Source organism: Corvus kubaryi, unplaced genomic scaffold (genome assembly GCF_017639235.1).
Source record: "Corvus kubaryi isolate FWS band 111438036 unplaced genomic scaffold, C.kubaryi_AGA036_p1.0 37149, whole genome shotgun sequence".
Taxonomy (NCBI): Eukaryota; Metazoa; Chordata; class Aves; order Passeriformes; family Corvidae; genus Corvus; species Corvus kubaryi.
This window is the reverse complement of record NW_024581039.1, coordinates 393,240-406,514: the sequence shown is the minus strand read 5'-3', so window position 1 is coordinate 406,514 and position 13,275 is coordinate 393,240. Positions and strand designations below refer to the sequence as shown.

General features: G+C 46.7%; 1 long non-coding RNA gene across 4 annotated transcripts in view; it reads right to left on the bottom strand.

Annotated features, from left to right (window-relative positions):
* Nucleotides 1–2,908: 2,908 nt before the first annotated feature.
* LOC121661383 overlaps nt 2,909–13,275 on the bottom strand; it is a 46,352-nt gene continuing 35,985 nt past the window's right edge. The window contains exons 5-10 of one of the 4 annotated variants that reach the window (XR_006014948.1): nt 12,352–12,440; nt 11,138–11,209; nt 9,384–10,096; nt 4,621–9,268; nt 4,350–4,493; nt 2,909–3,652 (exon numbers count right to left, since the gene is read on the bottom strand). This is a non-coding gene — a long non-coding RNA (uncharacterized LOC121661383). Of the gene's footprint in view, nt 3,653–4,349; nt 9,269–9,383; nt 10,097–11,137; nt 11,210–12,351; nt 12,441–13,275 lie in introns of all 4 variants that reach the window. The other 3 variants (XR_006014949.1, XR_006014947.1, XR_006014946.1) reach the window with 3 other exon arrangements.

The following is a 13,275-nucleotide window of genomic DNA, read 5'->3' as shown; positions in this document are numbered from 1 at the left end:
TGTGTCCCGGGACGTGTCCCCGGATGTGTCCCCGTGCGGGCAGCGGGATGTGCCCCGGGATGTGTCCCCGTGCGGGCAGCGGGATCTGCCCCGGGATGTGTCCCGGGATGTGCCCCGGGATCTGCCCCGGGATGTGTCCCGGGACGTGTCCCCGGATGTGTCCCCGTGCGGGCAGCGGGATGTGCCCCGGGATGTGTCCCCGTGCGGGCAGCGGGATCTGCCCCGGGATGTGTCCCGGGATGTGCCCCGGGATCTGCCCCGGGATGTGTCCCGGGACGTGTCCCCGGATGTGTCCCCGTGCGGGCAGCGGGCCCTGCCCCGGGATGTGTCCCAGGATGTGTCCCCGTACGGGCAGCGGGATCTGCCCCGGGATGTGTCCCCGTGTGGGCAGGGGGCCCTGCCCCGGGATGAGTCCCGGGATGAGTCCCGGGATGTGTCCCGGGATGTGTCCCCGTATGGGCAGCGGGCCCTGCCCCGGGATCTCTCCCGGGATGAGTCCCGGGATGTGTCCAGGGATGTGTCCCGGGATGTGTCCCCGTGCGGGCAGCGGGCCCTGCCCCGGGATGTGTTCCGGGATGAGTCCAGGGATGTGTCCCGGGATATGTCCCCGTGCGGGCGGCGGGCCCTGTTCCGGTGTCCCGGTGCAGGCCCGGGATGAGCAGGAGCAAAGTCCCCGCTGCCCGCGGCTCTCTGGAGCAGTGGGAGATGGTCGCTCACTGTGGCATTTTTTCTCTCGCCGCCGCGGATTTTAGGGAAGCAAAACACAGTGGGTACTTGGAGCGAGGGCACTTCTGGGCAAAATCAAGTCCCGCTTTAGCTCTAAATGAGCTTTTGATTTGTTTTCCGCCCCTGAGCTGGCTCTGCCCCGGGCCGTGCCCCTCCCTGTGCTAATCACCCATTTATGATCTCTCGGTATCTCCTGGCAGTGCGGTGGTGCTTAAGTGGAGGCTAATGAGGAAGTTCGATGGCAGCGGTGCCCAGACACGTTTATGCTCCATTACATTTACTTGTAAGTGTACAGTGTGTTACCAAAGGCACGTGGGGCCACTGGCACGGGACAGATCTGTCACCACAGCCCAACACAAGGCTGTTCTGTGCACTTCAGACAAGTGCCACTGGCTCTGTCTTCAGCAGCCCACCTCCGTGTGCTCAGGTGCTTTATACCTGTTTCTGTTTCACGGAGCTGAGCAGAACGGGAAAAAGGAGATCCCTTTCTCTGGAGAGATTCCACAGCAGTCTGTAGGCCAGAAAGCGTTTTTTCCAGCCTTTCCAAAGCCCTATCTGGGGCAGGAAGGATGTGACCTCTGCCCAGACAGCAGTGCCCCGGAGCTGAGCATGAACTGTTAAAGTCCAGCCTGGGGAGACATCAGCCTTTGTACTCCCACGGATCCCTCCTGGCCATAAACTACACGTGGTGCAGGCAGTCCCGGGCACGGCCGGGCCGGGCCTTCCCCAGCACCAGGGGCAAAATGCTCCTGTTTGCCTGGCCAAGGCGAGCCCTGGGATGGCCGGGTGCACAGGAGCACCTGGCACCAGGCTCATTGCACAGGTCTTACGCCAAGAAAGATTCAGTTTTATTCTTTGTTCCAAGCTCAGCAGATCATTCCCAACTCTGGATGTAGCTTTCCCCCCTGCTTTTCACTGACCTACTTCGTTGCCTTAACAGAAGCATCTCCTCCACCTCCCATCCCCGGGATACCACGGAAACACAGGATTTCAGTAGTCCTTTCATTCAGTTCCATAAACACATCTCAGTTCTTTGCCTCCCTTGTCTTTCTGTGCTGACACCAAGAGTTGGAAACCATCAGGAACCTGGCATGTTTCTATTCAAGAATGTTTCTATTTCTGAAGAGCAGCATGAAAAAGAAACAGTTGGGTGTAATTCAACAGCTGTAAGTGGACTGTAATCCCAGCACTGTAAAGGTGGTGGTACATGGAAATCTCAGAATCCAGATCTTTTCTGCAGCACATGTTCACATCCCTCTGGAAACACATCCATGGCTTTTTCCTTCCACCTCACAGCACCTGGACTGCTGGTGGTGTACAGTCAGCCAGCATTCCCACCAACAGGTGCTCCCCAGGGAAAAATACGCTTGTACAGGAGCAAAATGAAAGGATCTCTGAGGCCAGAGCATGACAATTAGTGCCACTAACAACTCAATTGGATTGCAAAGCTTTAGTATCAAATCCAGGCTGAAGATTACTTGTTTGTTTGCCTGTGCATGTTACATGCATAATTCCTCTTTGGAATTGTGTTTACAATAATAGATGGCCCTGGAGAGATGTAATTCATGTGATAATGCTGACATCAGAAATCTCCAGGTGCAGCTCGGATGATTTATAACTGGCCTCTTTATAGAACCAAGCTCCATGAATTATTTACAATTTTCTGAGAAAAATAGATTTAGTATGTCCTATGGCTGGCAATTCTCCATGAGAGCTGACGCTCCATCCACCTGTGCAGGACGGGAAGCAGTGGGGAGTGGGAGCAGCCCCTGCGAGTGGTGCATTGAGGAGGAGCAGCTGCCCCGCATGCAGCATGGGGCTGGATGGCATCTGGGCATGGGGGCATAAGGACAACATGAAGTAATGGCTTGCTGGGCCAGATCTCCAGTGACTGCTTCACCACTTCCCTAGAAATTCCAGGCATCCCTGATACAAAAATGTTACCTGGCCACTGTGGTGTGTTTCACAAGGAATCTTCAGAAACTGCCAATAAAACACCTGGTGAAACACTGAAAGCACAGCTATCCCCAGTCCTTGCAGCCTTTCTACACTGCCAAAGCTCAGCCATTTCCAGTATTTGTGGCTGTTCTTTGTTTCCCTGCTGGACTTAACTATACCAGCTGTTACCCAAATATTGGGAGATGCTACTTAGAAGGTCGCTGTAACATGCCAATAGAGAGACTTTACACTGTAAATCCCTCGTACTTTTAATAATCTACTGACAGCAGACACAAAGAAAATCCAAATAAACCATGATCTTCCCAAATACAGATGGTTTGGATTTTATAGAATTGGCTTGAACAGATTAATAGAGCCCTGACCTAAGCAGAAAATGCTCTTTAGGAAATGAGCTGGATGCCTCCAGCTCACCAAACAGCATTATGAGAGCAAACTGCTGCCAGAGGCTGCTCAGAATGACTTGCTTTTTGCTGTTCAGTTTATTATTTATTTATTCTCAACAGCTCTGGTGAAATACAAAATGAGAGTGCAGAGGTCCCCAGCCACTCAGGAGGTGAAAATCACCCAGACAAGGCTCCCTTTGGTTTGATGTGGCACCAGCTGCACATGGAGTTTTGTAATTCCTGTCTTTTAAATGATTATTGTACTTCAGTGACTGCCAAGGGGTATTTAAAATGTTCTATTCACGCTGTATTACTCATTCCAGTGAACTTAACAAATCATAAAAGTAGTAGTGGCAAGGTACAGGTTTTATCTGATTGGCTCTTCCATCGTGATTTAAAACAGGATTTCATGATTTCTGCAGAGGAAGAAATAAAATCTGCATCACACCAAGCCAAAAGGAGGCTGTGTACAGATACACCTCAGCATCGTTCAATATTTAATGGTGTTACTTAACAATCTTTTGCTGAAAAAAGGCTTTTCTCACTGCAAAGCTTCTCACTGGTGATGATTTTTCTCCTTCTTTCTGGAAAAAATTTCATAAGAAATGTTAATATTTTATCAGGTTGCTGTTGGACTAACATAATTACCTCTGTGTTCTCAGTATATACCTTCCTTAAAGCATTATTGAAATGGCTGGGGGCTGAGCATGGTTCAGAACACAGAAAATGAGTAAAAGAATAACTATTTAAAAACATGTCAGTATTTTATAATGCATTATTGAGAATGTCATAGAAAACTCATTAAAGCTGTAAGCCAAGCCAAATTGAATTGAGCTCCCACAAAACATAAATTGTTAATTGTTGCTCAGTTCCCAGTGACAGTATAACACTGCAGGCATGAGGAAGAAAAAAAAAGACTAACCCTGAAGAAGTCCAGAGAAGTCCTGTGTCTCTGTCAGTAAACGGTAGTTTACAGGAAAGGAAAAACCCAACATTTTGGGGCTATTTAAAGAGTAATAATAGAATTGCAGGTGTGGTGCCACAGCCTTTGGAAAGGGGCTGCTAATTGTTCTAAAAGGCCTTTGATATAGTCAGTGGCCCATTTTCCAGACAATTCCTTCCAGCTCACCATCTCCCACAGCATGAGAGTGTTCTGGATCGTGTGGGAGTGGGGGGGCCAGGTCCCCAGGCAGCAGTGCCACTGGCAGAGGCCCCTGGGCAGTGCTGTCACAGGGCAGGAGCTTTCCTTCCAGGTCAGTACTTAACCTGAGGATGTTTTACCTTGCTTAGCCCATGAGCAATCCAAATACCATGAGATTTGTTCTGCAGACTGTTTCTTTCACTTGCATTTCACATTCTGTCTGTATTAATACACCTTGGGTTTGTTGGGATGTGTGTGGTACTGAGAATCACAGGAAGACATCCCTGAGGAGGACAGCAAAAGAGGAAAATAAAATGAAACCTGAAGCATTTATGAAGTAAAGTTGCTCAGATTTGTACTGTGTCAGGGTCACTCAGCAGTGTGTGAGTCCCACCTGCGTGTGGCACTCACCTGTCTGGGCAGGTGGCAGGGAGGGAGAGCATCCAACAGGCCTGGAGTTGAGAGCTGGGGATAGAGTGAGACACAGGAGCTTTCCACAGCTTCCGTGGGAATACGGGTGTTCAGGTGAGTCACACGGGCCTGAGTCAAGCCCAGAGCCTCTAATCTCTGGGGCATCTCCCTAGCAATGCTGTCCCTCCTGTTCCACCACACCACGGGCCACTGCAGGGACAGGAGCTCTCCCTAAAGCTCCCTGAGCTGCTCACCCCTTGAGGGAAGAAAAACCCCAGACCCAAAAGACTGGTGTAATTAACATTCAGACTCATCTTGCTTGGTCTCTTGTCTCTGGAACTGGCCAGAGTGGAAAATTACCTCCTTCTGTTAGCCTCTCTATAATTCTATGTAATTTGATTTCTCCTGGTTCTTATATTATGGTGCATAGGGAATAAGTATCAGGTGTCCATCTTCTCCAGAGATTTGTGCTCTTACAGGCCCATACCCCCTCCTTCAGTCCCTTTCCTGCTGCAAACCTATAGCACAGCCAGTCCCTCTAAGCTTCCCAGCTTTCCTTAACCTGTGGGACCTTTCAAACAATCCATTTCAGTTCTAAGCAGTGCCTTTGCAATCCTCATCCTCTTTACCTCCCCTCCCAGCCCGTTACAGGGTGGCTCTTTGGGAGTAAGAGCCCTGACAAACACAACCCTGAGACAACAGACCTGCACCTTCCTGTAAAGCACTTTCTGGCTGCAGATTTGGTACTTGCAGCATTGGGCTACCCCACCAAATACAGCTTTTCTTAGTTCATGTCTTGCTAAAGCTGGTGTGCCACCCCAAGAGCTGTCAGCACACCACCCCAACACATGGCCATGGTGGGATACTCCGTATGAGCTTGAAATGTTTTTACTGAGGGCACAATTCCTTGTCCAGGATCCTTCAAGGGTATTTTTGGCTGGCATAGCCCCAGTGAAAATCCTGCACCAATGCTTTCTGGAAGGAAGGGGGAAGGAAGGGAGAGGTCAGCTCAAGCTCTGGAGCCCTGCCCCTGGGAAGAGGAGCAAAGGAATTTGGGTCTCATGGAAGCTTCCGGATTGTTGCCTGCATTGCTCATTCTCTGCAGGATTATCAATAGGGAATTTGCACTAAAATCCCTCTCTGCTGACCTTTAAGGAGACATTGCCGTGTTCAAACTCGCAAGCTCTGGGAAGGAGCCCAGCTTTTGTAAATCCTCTATCATTCCTGCCCCAAACAGTAATCAGCACACCCACCCCACCCGTCCCATTGGAATTCCAAATCATGAATGCATATCTCGTTTCAGGGTGGAGATTTCTCCTGCACTTTGGGTTTCGTAACCCCACTGTTTGGGTTGCAGCTGACAATCATTTCTCCTGTGTCTGCTGGGCACGGAATGACTTCTTCCATTCCAAATGCCAAGTGCAGCACAGTTGCTTTGTGGAGGTTTATCCAGGTTAGGACAAGTCCTCCTCCTCCTCCTCCTGGCAGGTTTTGGATGCATGAGGACAGATTTTCTCACACTGCTGCAAGAGGAATCATTATCCTCAGTCTATCACACTTGCTAACATCTTCCACTTTACTGTCATTACTTTTCATCTCCAACTGGGATTATGGGATTAACTGGTCAGTGTGCACGGGGACTCTGCAGAACAGCAGGGAGGAGGGATAACAGTTCCACAAAAAATCAGATTGGAGATCTGATTTTCCAACCCAAACCATTCCACGATTCCACGATTCTAAGAGCAAATCAGGAAGGAGAGGGACTTTAGAACTACTCCAATATAAAAGCCAAGTGCAGTCAGTGAGGTACTCTTAATTGAGATCCTACTGACATAACGCAGGAGATTTAGATACATTTTAGTATCTTTTGTTTTGGTCGGTTGTTTTGTTTTTTTTTTTAATCAAAATCAATTCAACTGGCTTTTCCAATCACTGAAATTCTTGATTTGAAAAGCTTTTTGAGCCCCTTGCTCCCAGGCAGTTGGTAAATGGCTCACACCAAGTGAGGGGCTGTGCTTGAACACTGTGCTCAGGAAGGCGGTGCCTGAAGCAGCACCCAGGTGTTGGGTAATTGCAGCTGCACATTTACAAGTGCCAGTAACTGTATTGTTCACTCCTGAAGCTTTGCTCTCACTCACAGTGAGCTCCACTAGTTCTATGAAAAGTCCAGGTTGGGTCACACGAATATTTAGGGAGTCAGATATCTCAATTTGTCTGATGGGATTTCTTACAGCTCTGGTGTACTCTGATCTTTTCATCCTCTGTTGTAGCACTTACAGATTCAGAAATTAGAAATGTTACAGCCACTTGCATCCACTCCCATCTACTAAGGAACACAGAATATAGTGGTACTTTTGACAGAAATTGAGAGATTGATGGGGAAAATCATGGGGGTTGAAACCAGGAAAGTTAATTTGATGATCCAACCCTCCTCGCAGTGATGTCAGTTTCTGTTAATAATTGAGACATTATTAGGGCTATCCCTACTTTTAATATCATCTTTCTAAAGGAGAACTCATTCACTTACCTCAAATCCAGACAACATCAGGATTTTGATTCTTGTGGAATTGAAGGCAGGTCAAACTCACAGTCCTACCTGACCATGTCTGAAGGAGAAACAGGAGTGATCCCCAAGACATGGCCTTTAGACCCTTTAAAGTGTGACAAACATACAATTAATAACAGACAAACTACTTCAGTGAGGTTTGGCAAGAAATCTCAGCCCCACCATCTTTGTTCCTGTCCAAAAGGGAGATTTTGGATCTCCCTCTCTCAAAAGCAGCAATGAGCTTTACCATTTCTGTGCCTTTGTTTCAGTTGTGTGAAGTCAGACAATACTGACAGGTGTTCCTGAAAGGAGGTGTAAGAAGCTTTCAACCATTTCTGCACAGGGCTATAAAGATTTGGGAGAAAAGTGACTTTTTGTGGTTTCCTTCAGGAGATGTCCCCATATCAAATCTTTTAGGAAATACCTGTTCTTGAATAAAACATGCTCATTAGAAGAAGGGTAATATTAACCTGGAGACCCTGGAAGATCCTCGGGCACAGAAAGCAACAGCATCCCTCTGAAAGGGGTGAAAGATTCGGCTCCAGCCCCACGAAGTGCTTGCCAGGATGTGGCACCAATCCCACCAGCTCACACTGAGGCATTTGGATAGTCCTGTTCAATGAGCTCTTTGGTTCCATTTGGGTTTGTACTGTTTTTAAAAATTTCTGTGCATTCAACCAAAGCAAACTGTCATGGCACAAGTTATTGACTGAACTTCCTGAGGTGCCTTAACCTAAAGGAATACTGCAGCAGTGGATACTGCAGCAATAAAATTGCAGAATGTTAATGAGTAAGTGTTTCACTAGGATTTCTGTGAGTGTGACTGCTGTAGGGAAATGAATCAGTTGTCTGTGCTTAGTGGAATTATCTTTATAAACAGTTCACTTGCAGGCTGAGGGGACTGTAGGGCATACCATGAGAGCAACCATGTGCGAAACAGCCAGAATATTTTCTCTCTATTCTCTTATGCTGTTTGTCTAACTTCAACTCAAGCTGCCCAACATTTCTCCAGAGCCTGGGCATGGTTTGGGAAATGCAGGGTCTCTCTTCAAAACAAAGATTCAGAACAGTCTAATAATTAACAGTACAAGAGAGTTCTGGTGTAGGATAAGGAATGCCAATTAAGAATATCCATATTCCAAAATACTCCTGGAAGTACTCAGTGTCGGTCTGTTGAGGAGCCCAGCAAGGCACTTCCCCCTTGGCTGTATGGCTCACATGGCACCCTTGGCCCAGCGTCCCCCAGCTGGACAGGCTGAGCACCACAGAGGAGGGAAGAAGAAGAGGGAACAAACAAAACAGAGCAGAGGGAAACAAGAGGGATTAGTTAGAGGAGAACTGGGAGGAGAGTAGTGAGCAAAAGGGTGAGTAGGAGGAAAATCAATCTGAGGTGTGGGTGGGTAAGAGGTACATAAAGCCATGAAGATGGCACCAGATTAGAGTCGTGAGTCAAACATTGAAGCATAGAACAAGTCTACAAAGGGTATCCCAGATTGCTCTAATTCACACAAAAATGTGGGGAAAGAACCGCTCTGCCAGAGATCTGTTACACAAACCCAATATTCACCATGTGCAATAAGTAAAGCTCAAAGTTGAGTCAAGGGGCTGATGCACATATGCGGGGTCAAGTGGCGGCACAGGTTCCAAACGTGCCCAAAATACAAGGAAGGAATAGAATAGGATTAAGAATTGTGCAAAAATGTAAAAACTGAGATTACTTGGAAAGGTCCCTCCCTGAAAAAGGAGGACTTTATATGGTTTATACTTACCGAGCCATCTTAGGCTCTGAAGAGGAATCAGTTCAATCCACCCAGCCTCTGAATTGCACTCATGGACATTTTTCATCGATCAACCACACAGGGAGTAGAGACACTTACCCTGGCAAACCAAAAATGGCCAGTGCCAGATGGTATGAAACCTGTGATGGTTTTTCTTGCCTTAAAACCTTATCCGCCTTACTACTTATTTCTGTAAGATTACACCTCTTTATAGCACCCTCTAACCTTCTTGGGGCCATGGATGAAATTCAATCCTGAACTGGCTGAACATCACATGGAGACTGTTCTTCTGGTGCTTCCATATTCATCTCCATCTGGTATGCTGGGAAGAAGAGCCAGAAGGATGCAGTGAGTGACACCTCCTCTTGCCAGAAGACCCTCCAGGCAGCAGCTCATGCCAATGGCAGAACATGCTCTCCAGGGAGGGGATCACATACCTCATGTACTCAAACCACCCTCAAAAGAACAAACTCCTTCTCTGACACAGAAAGATCCAGAGATAAATCTTCGTCAGCAAGGAAGATGTACAGATCTGTCAGAAACACCATCTGAGGCTACCTGAGGTTCAGCAGGTTGGCATTTCTGTGCCAGACAAACATGTTTTGCTTGTCTGTTCATAAATTCTGAACACAGTCATTTCTGCTGACACTCACAGGGATGGCAACACACGGCAGAGGGAAGCTGGGGACAGCACAGCTCCATCCATCCAAGTCAGGCTCCTTGGAGCTTCTCTGGCAAGACAACAATTTGCAGGAATTCTGAGAGCAAGAGTAGGAAATAGTAACCAACCAAAACCTAAATGTGTTGTTTATCTGAGGGTACAGGTTGAACACTGCAGGGAACCCGATTCCCAGCCTCCCCAAACAAGAGTCAGGAACAGTTCTCCAGAGATGTGTTAAATTATTCTGAAGTAAGGCTGATAGCATGGCATCTGTGTGAGCCTGTGCAGCTACTTTTCTTGCTGAGTGGGAGGAGGATTAGTAGAGAGAGAAAAAAGACTTCAGTGAAGGTATTCTGTGTTGTCAAAAGCTGCAGCACGTGTAACTCTGTGGGTGGCTGCACATCCTTACGGAGTCCCCGCGGATTGCGGCGGGGCTCTGCCTCTTTTCTCATCAGCCAGAGCTGGATGCATCCTCCTGTGGGCACACACCTATAACAGGAATATATTATGGATTTGTTTTGGTCCAAATAGCAGCACTTTTGAAGAAGTTGCACAAATTTAATGCAGATGTGCCTACATCAAGATTGCTGACATTTCTATAGACCAACACACGCAAAGCATAAATCACATTTACCAGCAATCCAGTGCTTAGGCATTTCCACTGTGCTTACTTCAGGAGTTTAATCAAATGAATGCTATCACCATCTAACATCATTAATCAGCCATTTTAAGCAGTAATGGGGGCTTAAAGTAGGATGAGCGAGTGAATTTCTAGTTAGCTCACACTTCTCTGCATATTAATTTTAAGTCTTGAATAGAATCATAAAATACCCTGAGTTGGAAGGGACCCACAGGGATCAGCAGAGTCCAACTCCCAGCTAGCCAGTACAACGCCTCCCTGCCCTCATTCTGTTTCAAATCAATCTTTGCCACAGCTCTACATGAGCTCTGCCCAGTGATTAATTTTCTGGAATACTTTCCCCTTAGTTTCAGGCTTGAAGTCACATCTATAGGAAACAGCATTTTAACTTCCATAAGGCACCTTCCTTGGTACACAGAAGAGGACAAAGACCAAAAGAATTTATTTTTCCTGTGTATATGGAGCCTGCAAAAGAGCCATGGAAGCTATAAACCAGGAAAAGAAGAAGGATGCTGTGACAAGTTTTATATATATATATATATATATGTGTGGCCACTTTATTGTAATGCCTCTATAATATATATATACACATATATATCTATACATATACACACGCACATACATACATGTATATATATATACAGCCATGGCTGTTGGTACAGGCCCACTCATGAACATGTTACATAAAATGACATTGCGAGGTGGCTAAAAGCAGCAACTTCCCTCAAAAACAAACAAACTGACTCACTTTCACATGTCTCTGGTAAAACAGAGGGATGCTGCTACATGATGGATAAACCCTGTGGATCCTGGGGACAGCTGCCTTCCCAGTTCCAGCAGAACTACGTGGTCCCATGGCAGGACCTGGCTGCTCACAAGTGGCTCCTTACCTGTTCCCATGTGCAGGGAACCATTGCTGGAAATCTGTGCACAGAACTGGCTGTCCTCCTTGCAAACCACTCCTGCAATAGAGAAAAATATAACAATCCACATAACCTATTGCTCCTTTTGTGTCTCAGACCTCTGCTTCCCTGCCCAGACAGGCTGCCCATGTGGTGAGAGAGCAATTGTAGGGCAGAGTAATCCATTAGGAGCATCTGGAAGCATACCCTGCAGCCACAATTTGTCCTTGGTGTTCTTACTTTCTTCTCCTTAATCGTATTCCCTGCCTGCTGGAGTGTGAGCAGCATTTCAGTCACTGGAATCACTTTACTAGGACATATCACTTGGAATTGCTTCAGAGATGATTTAATCTTTGTACAATGCTTTGAATTTGTAAGTAATATTATTGCTATGATACCTCGCTCTCTCCTGGAGGATTCCCCTGCTACTGCAAATTTTCATGGAATTATGGCTAAAATTGCCTGGCAGACTGGTTTCTCTCATCTTTTTTTTCAGGCCAGCCAGTCAGGAGAACAGCAATGTGCACTATCTGGGACAACATCCCAAAGTAAACACCCGCACAAAGGGCTCTGAGTAATGTTTTAGTAATTCCTGATCACAGAAGTGCCTTCAGGGAAACACGAGATGGATTCCCTTTTTAAACCACATAAAATAATAGCAGGGTTTTGTTGCTGCTTTAGTCAAGCCAACATACATCCCCTTCCCTCAGAAAGTAATAAAACAGCAAATTGCCCCAAATGGGCCCGGTTTTGTTCAGACAACAATGCAAGTCATAAAATCAATAATATCCCAAAACAATTGCCCAGAGCTGAACAATGGGATACACTGGGTGAAAGCTAAGCAGGAGTAATGCCCCCTTAAGGGAAGACTCATCACACATCACAGAAGACAGAATGCAGCAAGGAAGAGAGACAGCCAGAACAGCCTGAATTTTGATTTGTGGCAATACAGACTCATAGGGAGGAAAAAAAAAACCAAACCAAAACAACCTTCTACTGTAAAAAAACCCCAGACAAAACCCCAAACAAAAAGACTACCACCACCACCACAACAACAACAACAAAAAAAAAAACAAACAAGAAACAAACACAAACAAACAAAAAAAAACTCAATCAGAAAAAGAAGACTTTCTAAGTGTACTCTGATGGGAACCTTTCCATGTTCAAAAGGGTCCAGAGACCAATCTGTGAGCAAAACTCACCTTTCCACTGACATTCCAAATGGGAACCTGAGAAGGAATGAAGTGCTTGAACACCTGCACAGCTCCAGGACTAAATGGGTTCAGCTCTTCTGGGGAAAGGAAATTCAGAAAGGAAATACAATGGAAACAGGCACAGAACTCAGGTCAGTGATTTTTAGTTCCTCAGTCTTATCCTTCATTTCCAAATATCCCTGCAAGATCATGTGTATATTCTACTCCTCTGAATGTATCACTGAACTCGGCAGCATTTGTCATTTCCCAGATCCCAGTAACTCCATTCCCTCCTGCTTCCTAAACTAATCCTGAGTGACAGCGTGTAGATCTAATGCTTTGAAAGCATTATTTTAAAGCCAAATGTGCTCCGTCAGGAACCGCAGCAAAGCTGGAAGCAGCAGGTCAGTCCATGCTGTTCCGCAGAGCTCACGCCGGGAATTCAGCGGTGTGGTTCCCCATCTGTCGGCAGGAGCAAGGAGTAACACAGGAGCTCCTCAGGAAAACAGATTCGGATTCAGACGGAGTCAAGGGCCCCGTTCTGTTTTCCTTAGAAACGTCAACCCCTGATTTCACAACCTGGGGAAAAGAGCTGCCCTCCACGTGGGAAACGTCCCTGCCATGCTCGGTGGAGAGGTTTTAGAGGAACATGGACTTGCATAAAATCCATGAGTATAGATTTGATGGATCACAGCCAGGAAGGGGAATGCACAGGAAACACTTTGAATAGCTGGAGTAGGAAAAATCTCCACACCTCCACGTCCTTGCTGTGAAATTTGCGTTAGGATTTCTGTATGTCTGTAAGCACGAGAGGGTCCCTTATCCAGGGAATAACGGGGCACGCTCCAAGTGCGGTTTAGCAGTCACTGCTCCATCGTTGCAGAATTCTCTGCTGAGCTGCACTAACCCCAGCTATGGTAATTAACGATTCAC